The sequence below is a fragment of the Quercus suber genome, unplaced genomic scaffold (genome assembly GCF_002906115.3).
Source record: "Quercus suber isolate HL8 unplaced genomic scaffold, Cork oak 2.0 scaffold_34, whole genome shotgun sequence".
Classification (NCBI taxonomy): domain Eukaryota; kingdom Viridiplantae; phylum Streptophyta; class Magnoliopsida; order Fagales; family Fagaceae; genus Quercus; species Quercus suber.
In genome coordinates this window covers 524373-535903 of record NW_027069499.1, presented here as the reverse complement: position 1 = coordinate 535903, position 11531 = coordinate 524373, and the positions used below count along the sequence as shown (strand labels likewise).

The 11531-nt window shown below is 39.6% G+C and overlaps 1 long non-coding RNA gene across 1 annotated transcript; it reads right to left on the bottom strand.

Annotated features, from left to right (window-relative positions):
- Positions 1-5800: 5800 nt before the first annotated feature.
- On the bottom strand, positions 5801-8396 carry LOC136066416 (uncharacterized). The gene is made up of 4 exons (XR_010627914.1): positions 8152-8396; positions 7800-7860; positions 6070-6147; positions 5801-5920 (listed from the first exon to the last, which is right to left on the bottom strand). It is a non-coding gene; the product is annotated as an uncharacterized LOC136066416 (long non-coding RNA).
- Between the last annotated feature and the right edge of the window lie 3135 nt (positions 8397-11531).

Genomic DNA, 11531 nt, shown 5'->3' with positions numbered 1-11531 from the left:
CACTATCACGGAGAAAAACATTCGAAGTTTCTTTTGGAGGAATATCATCTGCAAGTACGAGATACCCAGAATGCTTGTCTCCAATAATGGAAAGCAATTCGACAACAGCGCATTTAGGGACTTTTGTTTGGAGCTAGGTATCAAGAATCACTACTCGACGCCCGCACACCCACAAGCCAATGGGCAAGTTGAAGTCACGAACTGGTCCTTGCTCAAAATTATCAAGACCCAACTCGAAGGGGCAAAGGGTATCTGGCCTGACGAGCTACCTAGCGTTCTGTGGGCATACCAAACTACAACAAGAACACCCATGGGAGAAACACCGTTTCAACTAGCATACAGAAGCAACGCCGTCATCCCAGCAGAAGTAGGGCTCACAAGTTATCGGGTGGAGAATTACGATAAGGATAAGAATGAAGAGGCCATGTGCCTTCAGCTCGACCTAGTGGACAAAATTTGGACGACAGCGTAGCAAAGATTAGCGCGGTATCAGAATCTCATGGCGAAATACTACAACCCTAAAGTCAGGCATAGGGACTTTCAGGTTGGAGATCTTGTACTACGGAAGGTCATGGGTGCTGCTAGAGATCCTTCATAAGGAAAGCTTGGCCTCAATTGCGAAAGACCCTACAGGATCGCGCCATGGCAAAGAAATGGCACCTACCACCTCGAAGCGCTAGACGGACGAAAGCTGCAGCACCTATGGAACACGGAGCACCTACGAAAATACAACCAGTAGAGATATATGAAGAACAATGACACTCCCCAATTTCCTAGTTTTTTCAATTTTACTACAAATACTAGTTTTACTTAGACAATTTTTTGCTACAATATGTATCTTTCTAAGCCCAAGGAGGCAGGTACTTTTCTACTAAAGCATGGTTTTTTAATTAATAAGAGGAATATTCAAACAGAACTATGATTTTCTACCTAAATTATCAGTCCAAAGAGTGGACGGATACAAACCAAAGTCCACAAAATGGACGGATATAAACTAAGGTCCACAAAATGGACGGATCATCCCAAGAGGATGAAAATTCTTACAAAGTCCACAAAATGGACGGATATTAACTGAGGTCCACAAAGTGGACAGATCATCCAAAGAGAATGAAAATTCTTACAAAGTCTACAAAATGGATGGATATTTAACTAAGGTCCACAAAGTGGACGAATCATCCCAAAAGGATGAAAATTCTTACAAAGTCCACAAATGGACGGATATAAACTACGGTCCACAAAGTGGATGGATCATCCAAATAGGATGAAAATTCTTACAAATTCCACAAAATCGACGGATATAAACTAAGGTCCACAAAGTGGACGGATCATCCAAATACGATGAAAATTCTTATAAATCCACAAAGTGGACGGATCATCCCAAGAGGATGAAAATTCGCACAAAGTCCACAAAGTGGACAAATGTAAACTACTGGTCAATAAGTCCATTGTGGACAGCTATACCAAGAGAATAGGATGGTCTTTATTAAATCTCGTTAAAAGAAAAAGTGGATGGATGCACTTCATAAACAAAGTGTCAAACAAGTCGTTATGGTAGACGGACTAAGCCTAAACAGAGAAATTTAAACAAATAGTAAAAAGCCCCCACAAGGGAAATGTCTACATAGTTCAAAAATATGACGGAGGGAATCATAATTTGTTCTCCAAATATTCTTACATAAACAAAAAAATGTATGACAATAAAAAGAATAATATAAATAATAATTAACAACACATTTGCGGCAGGGGTCTCATCCTTCTCCTCAGCATGACGGGCCTGACCATCTTTGGGTTCACTTTGGCTTTCAACCACCGTCTTGTCACCAGGGGCATCATTGACGGGCGCATCATCGCCAAAAAGTTCATCCGTATTCTCAGATTGAACAAGTTGAACGGACGTCTGCTCCTGGGCGTTAATGCTGACGGTAGACACATCCAACTCTGGATATAAAGCCTTCACTTGACGGATGGCATCATCAAAACCATCATCATACGAGACCCCAAGCTCTGACAAAAGGGCGTCGGAGTCACGGTACTCTCATACTGCAACCTCCTTCGCCAGGCGAATCTCTTTTTCCTTGTCTTCCAGGACCTTTTTCAGACCCTCCGCCAGCTTGTAGTACTCGTCCCTGGTCTCCTCCGCCATTTTTAGTTTCTTCTCCTAGGTCACCTTCCAGGCCTTTAGTTCGATCAGCTCATCCTCTGTCAACTGTGCCTTCTCACGAACACGGCCAAGCATCATCTCATGATTTAGACACCGTCCCATTAACCCCTTCATCATAACCATGGCCTAAAAGACGGGAATGAATTAGTTTTAAACAAATGGACGGATGAAAAGATGATGGGATATTACCTGAGCAATGCTAAAGAGACCCATCTTCCCCTTGACCTCCTTTGAATGACTATATAAGTCCTCGTAATCCTCAAAAGTCATGATTGTTAGGACATATGTGGTTTACCTGTTAAGAACTTCTTTTATGTAATTGGCTAATCCTTTGACAAAATGCACTTTACTTGTATTTGGATAGATCTAGAATGTGTTGAAATACTTCAAGAAACCATGTTTCAAGATCAAGTGTTGAAGCCTTCAAGTCTATTCAAGAAAACAAGTTGAAAGTGCAAAGTTACTAAAGCTCGACAGCTAGCATGTGTGATAGCTATCTCGACAGATGCTCGACAGCTTCTACCTGTCGAGGTTTACAAAATTAGAATTTCTGATCTGATTTCTTAGGATCCGTGAAAGTGTCTTTGGGCCTTCTTTTCTCCTAAACCTAGACACATAAAAGGATTGTTTTAAGAGCGGTCAAAGGATTCATAAGTTGCACAAGTATTGAGCAAACTCTATTCAAGCAAATTGTGACCGGAGATAAAATTTTGACCTAGTTCATCACTATTGAAGAAGTTGCTGTGTATTTGCACCAAAGGGTTTTGTGACCAAGCATCTTATTGATCGTCATCATTGGGAATAATTGAAGAACTTTGCAGCCAACAAACTTTCTCTAGTTTGTGGTTGAAGTCGCATACTGGGATCCGCGTAATTGGTTAGTCACGTACTTGGGAGCTGTTCATCAAAAGGGGAAATTGTCACCACAGAACAAGTCCAATTGGGTATTGGGATAAGGGTTCAACTGTAGGTTGGTAAGGTACTTGGGATTCCTTTACTTGTAATCGCTTGTAGTGATAATAGTGGAGTTTCGGGAGTGGTGACCTGAAAATCACCCGATGGGATTTTTGCCGTTAGGTTTTTTCCATTCGTAAACAAATCATCATGTTATTTATTTTTCGCTGCATAATTAGTTTATTGGTGATTTGTTTGTGCTACCATGTGTTTACATGTTAAATTGATTAATTAATAACTTGGCTAATTAATTAATTAATTTAATCACAATGGGTCAATATGTTTTTGGCCTATCAATGATGGATGACAGCCTCTCCAAGGCATGTCTAGAGTCTTCCCGAATGAGGATGGGTGGTTTCTTCTGGCTATTGGACGGAGCCTTCATAAGGCCTTTGCCAGCCCCATGCGTTGCTGGGGTGACCGTCTTTGCACCCTCAGCCATTAGCCCTACAACGGGTTCCAAATGGACCTTGGGTTTCTTAGGAGGATGGTCCACTTTGGACAACTGCTTCCTTTTGATTGATGGGTTGCTTGAGCCCATCCTCTTGGGATCCACCTCTTCGGTCTCCTTCTTTTTGGCAGCTTGTGCCCTAATCATTGCCCTTCTCTTAGTGTTGTCCATTTCTGTATAGGTGGATGGATGAAGTTAGTCACTAATTTAAAAATTAAAACCGTTCAAACAGAATGAGGTCGACAGACTTACGTTGGCGAATTCGAGCGTCGTACCAGATGGCTGCTGGCGTTGGTTCAGGACCGTCACAATACCAATGGATGGTATTAAGCGTCACTAGTTTAGCCCAAGTCCTTTCCTCTGGCTTGGATTTGGCAAAAATTTTCTCAAGAAAACTGAACTCTTCAAGTTCAATTTGTGGACGCCGTCGGACTGCAAAAAAAGAAGACAGGTTAAAATTGTTGAAGAAATTGTAATAAATTGAACGGTTATTAAAAGGGTTCATACACTAGGACGGGCGTATACCGGACAGATGCAATATGCCCCAAGTCGTGTCAATAGGCATGTGTTCCGTGTCCTTTGGATGGCACATCCACTCATCACCTTCTAGGAAGAAATAACGGCTTTTCCAGTCCCTATTAGAGTCTGGGGTTTCAAATATAACCTTTAACAATGGACTCCTAGGTACAAAACTATACATCCCCTTTAACTTGTCTATTTCGTCTGGACGGTAGCAATGAAGGAATTCCTGCACTGTCAGCCTCTTGGCACCATTTGACATAGTGCCGTACAGGACCTCCTGTAACGACCCCGCCCCAACTGTGTAGATATTGTTCGCTTTGGGACCCATACCCCTCACGGTTTTGTTCTTCCCCAGGTTGCGCTGGGGAAAAGGCCTCTACACATTGAAGGGAGATCATTCCTTATAAACACATTTTCATGTGCTTCCCTAGGCGATGTGGGATTCCATGGATTGCAAGACCCCCTTTCGGGTCACTACAATCCACCCCCCTTACGAGCACACGCGTCCTCGCGTGTGGGACCCACACTTCCGGCTAGGGCATGGTTCTGATACCATCTGTAACGACCCCGCCCCAACTGTGTAGATATTGTCCGCTTTGGGACCCATAATTTTTCCACACTTAAAACATGCCCCACTTTCACGATAACAAACACCGTTATGCTTTTTACCACACTTCTGACAAACCTCTATTACCTGTTGTACCACTTTAGTCTCTGGTTCTGTTGCAGCCTTCTTCTTAAATGGCTTATTAGCATGAATGGCGGAAAAGATTGCCCAGCCATGAAGTGTGGTCAAATGGGTCATCGTATCAAAGATTGCCCAGCCATGAAGAGTGAGTTGGTGACTAAGCCTACTGATGTGAAGCAAAGGCCAAAAGTCCAAGGACGCGTGTTTGCTATTACTGAGCAAGATGCTAAGGCATCCAAGTCAGTGGTAACAGGTACCATTCCCATATTTTCTCATAATGCACGAGTTCTTATTGATCCTGGTTCTACTCATTCCTTTGTATCTTGTGCTTATATGAAATATGCTGATTGTGTGCCTGAATTGTTGGACTTTGAACTCTCTGTTTCTACTCCTTTGGGTGAAACTAACATATGTAACGACCCAAGGAAAAACGCTAGCCACATCTGCGCTATACCTTAAAAGGACTAGTCACAATTGAGGCTCCTTGTAGTTGTTAATAAAGCCCAGATCTACCCAGTAAATACCCGATGTGGAACTCATCACACACCCACACACATCACACAATCAATCAAATTGGGGTATCACAATCTCCCCTACTTAAATCCCTAACGTCCTCGTTAAGGTCCACTTTTTGGGGTAGTGTCTCTGAGCCCACACAGGATTACCGGGCTGGCTCTGATACCATATGTAACGACCCAAGGAAAAACGCTAGCCACATCTGCGCTATACCTTAAAAGGACTAGTCACAATTGAGGCTCCTTGTAGTTGTTAATAAAGCCCAGATCTACCCAGTAAATACCCGATGTGGAACTCATCACACACCCACACACATCACACAATCAATCAAATTGGGGTATCACACCCTTAGCTGATTTCATCTTAAACAACCATTCTATAGAGGCAAACAAACACATTTTTACGAATGACAACACCACATTCTTTTTACCCCTTAAATTCACACATCATGTCGTGATATGGTCATATGGTTTATGACCCAAACACAAGATAGTGTTGCATATCTCACCTGTAGTCAGCAAGGGTACGATCAGATAACAACTCAGCTGCACTTGTTCCCTCCTTTCTCTCTTTCCTCGTTAGTCTAACTGTGAAGAAGTATGATGTTGACACTATCATCATCCCCAATCTAATTGTCAAAAGACAAAATGGGGTATGAATTAGCCAAGCCTAAATGACAAAATGTATACCACCCAAAGGAGAATATACACAGTCCTAGTTAGAGCTCCAAGATATCACATACTATACTATTAGTCTAGAAATTACAAATAGACTTGCCAGGAAATACTTGAGCAATGTTTTGGATTTTGAATCACCCTTCTTGTAGTGCCTTTTCAGATCAATGGCACTTCTCAACTGAAATTGTGAACGCAGGAAAGAATTCAGAAATCAATAATAACCTGCCTAAGTTATAGAATCTAAAATTCTATCAAGAAAATAAACTATCAAAGTCAAATAAAAAGCAAGTGTCCTATTATCTTGATAAATCCATAACCAGTTTATTGCAAGCTTCACAATAACTTATCCCCACATAAAGAAGGAAGCTTCACATTAAGTTCTTATTTATGATTATTTAATTGTAATTATTTAGTACACAGGGAGCAATTTATTTTCCTGACACATCATAATAGGTCCCACTAATTAAATTCAGGTCCCATCATTCATGTGAGAGGAGAGAGTATTGTTCAAGGAGTATTGAATAACTTCTCATTATATATATATATATATATAATGACTTAAATTCCTTTTTCTTTTTTCTTTTATAGGAAAGAAAAAAAAATGACTTAAAATCTAAATGAGTTCCAGCATAATTCAAAAATAAATGAGAGATTGTTTAAGTAAGACTTGTTCAACTCAAGAGAAATACTGAGATTAATTAGGTCTAGTCCTATATCTGGAATATGTTATGATAATAGAATGCTCACTTTGGTCAAAGTAAGAGCACATGATAATTTTAAAGCACATCTTAAATTACGATGTGTTTTGATGGGTTCTTAATGTGAATTTCATGTAAACAAATAGAATCATGTGCATTCAGGTAAATAACAAAATTTTGAGTGAAACTAAGTTGCAAAATCAACTTTTTGAAATTGAAACTATAAACATCCCAAATAGTGCAACAAATCAAAGATTCCAGGACACTACCATCTTAATAACTTCAAGACCAGACCAAGTTTTATACTTTACTATGCCAATGCCATTTTACAAGAAAACTAACTGGCAATATATGACTAAAAGATATCATTGATATCCCTAGAATATCATCTTTGTATAGTGCAGGGTAAATCCCTCTCACCAAGGATGTTGCATACAAGTTACAGGAGGCATGAAAAAGATCAGCAACCCTGCCAGCATCATTGGTAGAAAACAACTACTAGTGCCATACTGTTGTTTAAGTGTATAACTATTATCAATTCTAGTTCAACTTGTGGAAAATTAACCAGCTTTCAGTTTCAAGTTGTTATTTTACCCATCTAGAGTCAAACTTTGCAGAAACTATTTTTTGGTAAGTAAAACTTTTACATTCCATACACAGGAATGAATTTTCGAATGCTAAACATGGACCCAGCCGAAGGCTAATGTCTACACATAATTATAGAACATATTAAATGCATTAATAGGAAGTACCCTACCTTCCACGTCATTTCTATCTTTCCAATTTGTGAATTATCTAAAGCCGAACAATCTCTTGAGTAGAAGAATAAGATCTAATTACACTTAAAGCTATAACATTAATTTACAAAGACACAGGCATTTCAATAATTTCCCTAGTTCCATAGCTGCATGACTGTGACCCAGGTTACATAACGGAACATTACCTAAAGCACATAAGGTTGAAAGTTAAAACACTAAGCAAATTCAAAACAATTAAAACAATTTTTTATTTTTTATTTTATCTATAAAAAAAAATTAAACAATTAAATGTTACCGAGAGAATAATTTGAGCAAAATTGAAAAGTAGTGCTGCAGAAACAAATTACATAGACAAAAAATAGAGTTCAGCACACCTTCAGTAAACACAAATCTTTCTCAATCTCAGGGGTGATGGTTTGTGGAGGCAAGTCAAACCTATGTACATTTTACCAACCAAAAAAAAAAATGTAATCATTGTTAGCAAATTTAACAACACTTCTAAATGAACAAATCTTGTAAGTTGATACCCCAAATAAAAACTAAATTCCTCCACCCATATGCCAAAAGAAATGAGAAGAGTTAGTGGTTAACTTGAAACCAAAAGCATCAAAGTTTAAGAAATTCAAAGCTTTCCTCTCTCTCTCTCTCTTTCTCAGCCAACCAACCAGACAGAAGAAAATATAATGAAAAGTTAAAATAGAAACTCTGATTGAAACACAGACATACCAAGCTTTTCCAGCAGTATTTTTGAGATGCTTTCTCTTAAATTTGTTTAAACTTTCTGGAGAGGAAAAAAGCCTATCAACAAGCTCTGAATTGGGTCTCCGAAGTGCACTGGTTTCACTCTGATTCTGAGATTCGCTCTCACACCCATTATGGGTTCCTGGTGAAAATTTTTGGTTCCCATGAAAGACCAGTCGCTTACTTACTCTCTGGCATTCTATCCCCCCCCCCCACACAAAAAGGGAAAAATAAAAATAAAACTCAAACAGCTCCTTTGTAAAAACTAAAAAATTAAACAGTGCACAGGGAATGAAACACGAGCAAAACCCCAATGAGTTATTATGGTTTGAGTGTTCTGACTTCTGAGTAGGTGTTTGGTTAGTGTTTTTAAACAACCATTTTCAGTTTTTAAATAACATTTTATGCATTTCAACGTACTTTTTCACCTACACATATTTTCACAAATGTTTTCAAACAACAATTTTCAGTTTTTAAACACATGTACCAAACGGGGCCAAAAGTTTTCACTTTTTTTTTATTCAGCCATGCAAGAATAAAGGGTTCATTGGGTTTAGAAGCTAAGGCTAGTACACTAGTCATATTGACATTGATAAGGCCCAGCGTAGAGACCACAGAACTAGAACGCCCCAAATGATGAGCTCATATCAACTAGGACCAAGTTTATTTATTTATTCACCCTATGTAACACTACTATTTTCATAAGGTTTGCTTCTTTTTTATGAGAAACAAACACACACGCAAAGGGAGAGGGAATGAGGTTTTAACACAAAGGCACCACAAACTCAACGTACGTCTAAAGAATTCTATCCTTAATATTTGTAAGGTTGAATTTAATCAACCATTTAATTGGCTTTATTCCGTGACCAATTTGCTTGTAATTTAGCATTTAGCAACCCTCTATTTAGGTAGGAAAATTGTAAGGGTAGTGTGTGAGAAGATGTGAAGAAAAGCTCAAGAGTGTGCAAGAAAAACAGAGGCTCGTGGCTAGGGCTCGCGGGTGGATCGCGACTGGCAAGCTGCAAAAGGCTGGCACGTGAGAGGCACACTGAGAAGCTAAAGGGTCGTGCCAGCTGTCACGCTACAGGACAAAAGTTCCAGACTGGCCAGGCCGTTAAGTCGCGACTTGAACTCGCGACTTGGACAAGCCGCGAGACCAAGTTGCCAACTTGCCCTGTTTGGCAAAAACTGACGTTTTGCATTCCCTTCTCACTCTACTATATATACACCCTTATACCCATCATATTGAGAGAGCTTCCAGAGATAATTTTGTGAGAGAAAACCCTAGAGACAAACAAGATTGCCTCATCCTCAATCTTCATCTAAAAAGACTCTACAAATTCCTCTACTCTCTTCCTCTCCATTGTCATACCCTTGAGAGATCATTTACCAAACCCTTATCTCACCACACCCACGTCTGTGAGAAGGTCCATTTGGTGCTTTGGGAAGCAGTTTGGAAAGGAACCAATATACATTGGTTGATGCTATGGTCAAGTAGCGGAGTCTGGCAAGCTAAAGAAGAAATAGGTTTAGCGTAACCTCGTTGGAGCAAGAAGCTTGGAGGGCTTAGGTACTTGAGTAGATTAGGCTTGGAGGGTCTTCTGCTATTCATGTATCCCAACTATATTCTTTAGTAGATTTTATCACCACTTGGAGGGCGGCGGAGAGGTTTTACGCCGAGGTCTTCGGTTTCCTCTTCGATAACACATCGTGTGTTGTCCATGTGTTTGCATCTCTCTTTCCTTTATTTTTGCCTTATATTTACTGTTGTGGATGTGTTTATATTTGGCCTAGATTGTTTATCAATTCTGTTATAAGCTTGTTATCATGTTCCGCACATTAATTGTTTGATATAAAGCTTGAATTGGTATTTTTGTAATTTGAGGTCTAAACGTTCAAGAGTGTTTCTTACCCATATTGAACTTTCAATTGGTATCAGAGCGGGTACACTTGTTGTGGTTTTAATACCTAAGTGTGATCCTTGACCCCTTGTTGAGATGGATAGGTCTCAATCTCTCACTGCTCCACCATTTTTTGATGATAATAACTATGCTTTTTGGAAAGTCCGAATGAGAGCATTTTTATGCTCTATAGAAGATATCGTTTGGGATGCGGTTGAAATAGGTTAGACTAAACCAAAGGCTCCTAAGGCCAATTGGGATAAGGCAGCTCTTGCAGCAGCCAATGCAAATAGTAAAACTTTAAATGCTATTTTCTGTGCTATGTCTCCTGATGAATTCCACAGGATATCTCACATGACAGTGGCCAAGGAAGCTTGCAAAATTTTGGAGACAACTTACGAAGGGACTAAGAAGGTGAAGGACACAAAGCTTCAAATGCTTACCACCAAATTTGAAGAGCTCAAGATGGGTGAAGATGAATCGTTTGATTCATTCTATGGGAATCTCAACGAAATTGTCATTGCTAAACTCAATCTTGGTGAGAAGATTGAAGATACCAAGGTGGTGAGAAAAATTTTAAGGTCCTTGCCTGAAAGTTTTAGAGCAAAAGTCACAGTCATAGAGGAGAGTAAAGACTTGGATGAGATCAAAATTCAAGAACTGATTAGGTCTCTCCAAACATATGAATTGGGACTGCCTTCACACAAGATGAGTAAATCATTTGCTCTCAAAACCATCACCGAAAGAATGGATGATCCCTCCAAAGGAGATGGAGTGGACAAGGAAGTGGCATATCTTGTAAAGAACTTCCGAAAATTTCTGAAGATGAAGGGCAGTGGGAAAACATTTAATAGATGAAAATTTTCATCTGCAAGAGGTGATAAGAAAGAGTATACAAGGAAAGAAGGAAAGGAGTCTCAATCTTCTTCGAACATTGTGTGCTTCGAGTGCAATGGACATGGACACTTCAAAAAGGAATGTCCAAATTATTTGAAGTCAAAAGGAAATGTTTATGCCACTACTTTAAGTGACTCAGACTCATCAAAATCTGACTTTGAAGAAAGCTGTGACGGAGAAGGAAATTACTCAACACTCATGACCATTGCACATGTGGGATCTTTAGATGATTTGAGTACTCTTGTGAATGAGCTGGGTGAATGTTCTGATGAGGAGTCCATTGGGATTGTTGAAGAATCAGAAGGAGAAGAAGAAGAAGACACATCCAACCTTCAAAAGAAGTACGCAATACTTCTTGAGAAATCAGGAGAGTATACAAAGGTGGCAAAGGCAGCCGTGAAGAAAATGAAGAGAGCTGAGGAAGATTTCAAAAGCCTGCTGGTTAGATATAAGGAGGCAAAGTGTGAGATTGAAGCACTTAATGGTGAGCTATCAGAAGCTTACACGAAGGTGAGATTTCTCGAGCAAGAGGTAGTACAAGCTCATGTCAAGGTAGATAGGGTCTCC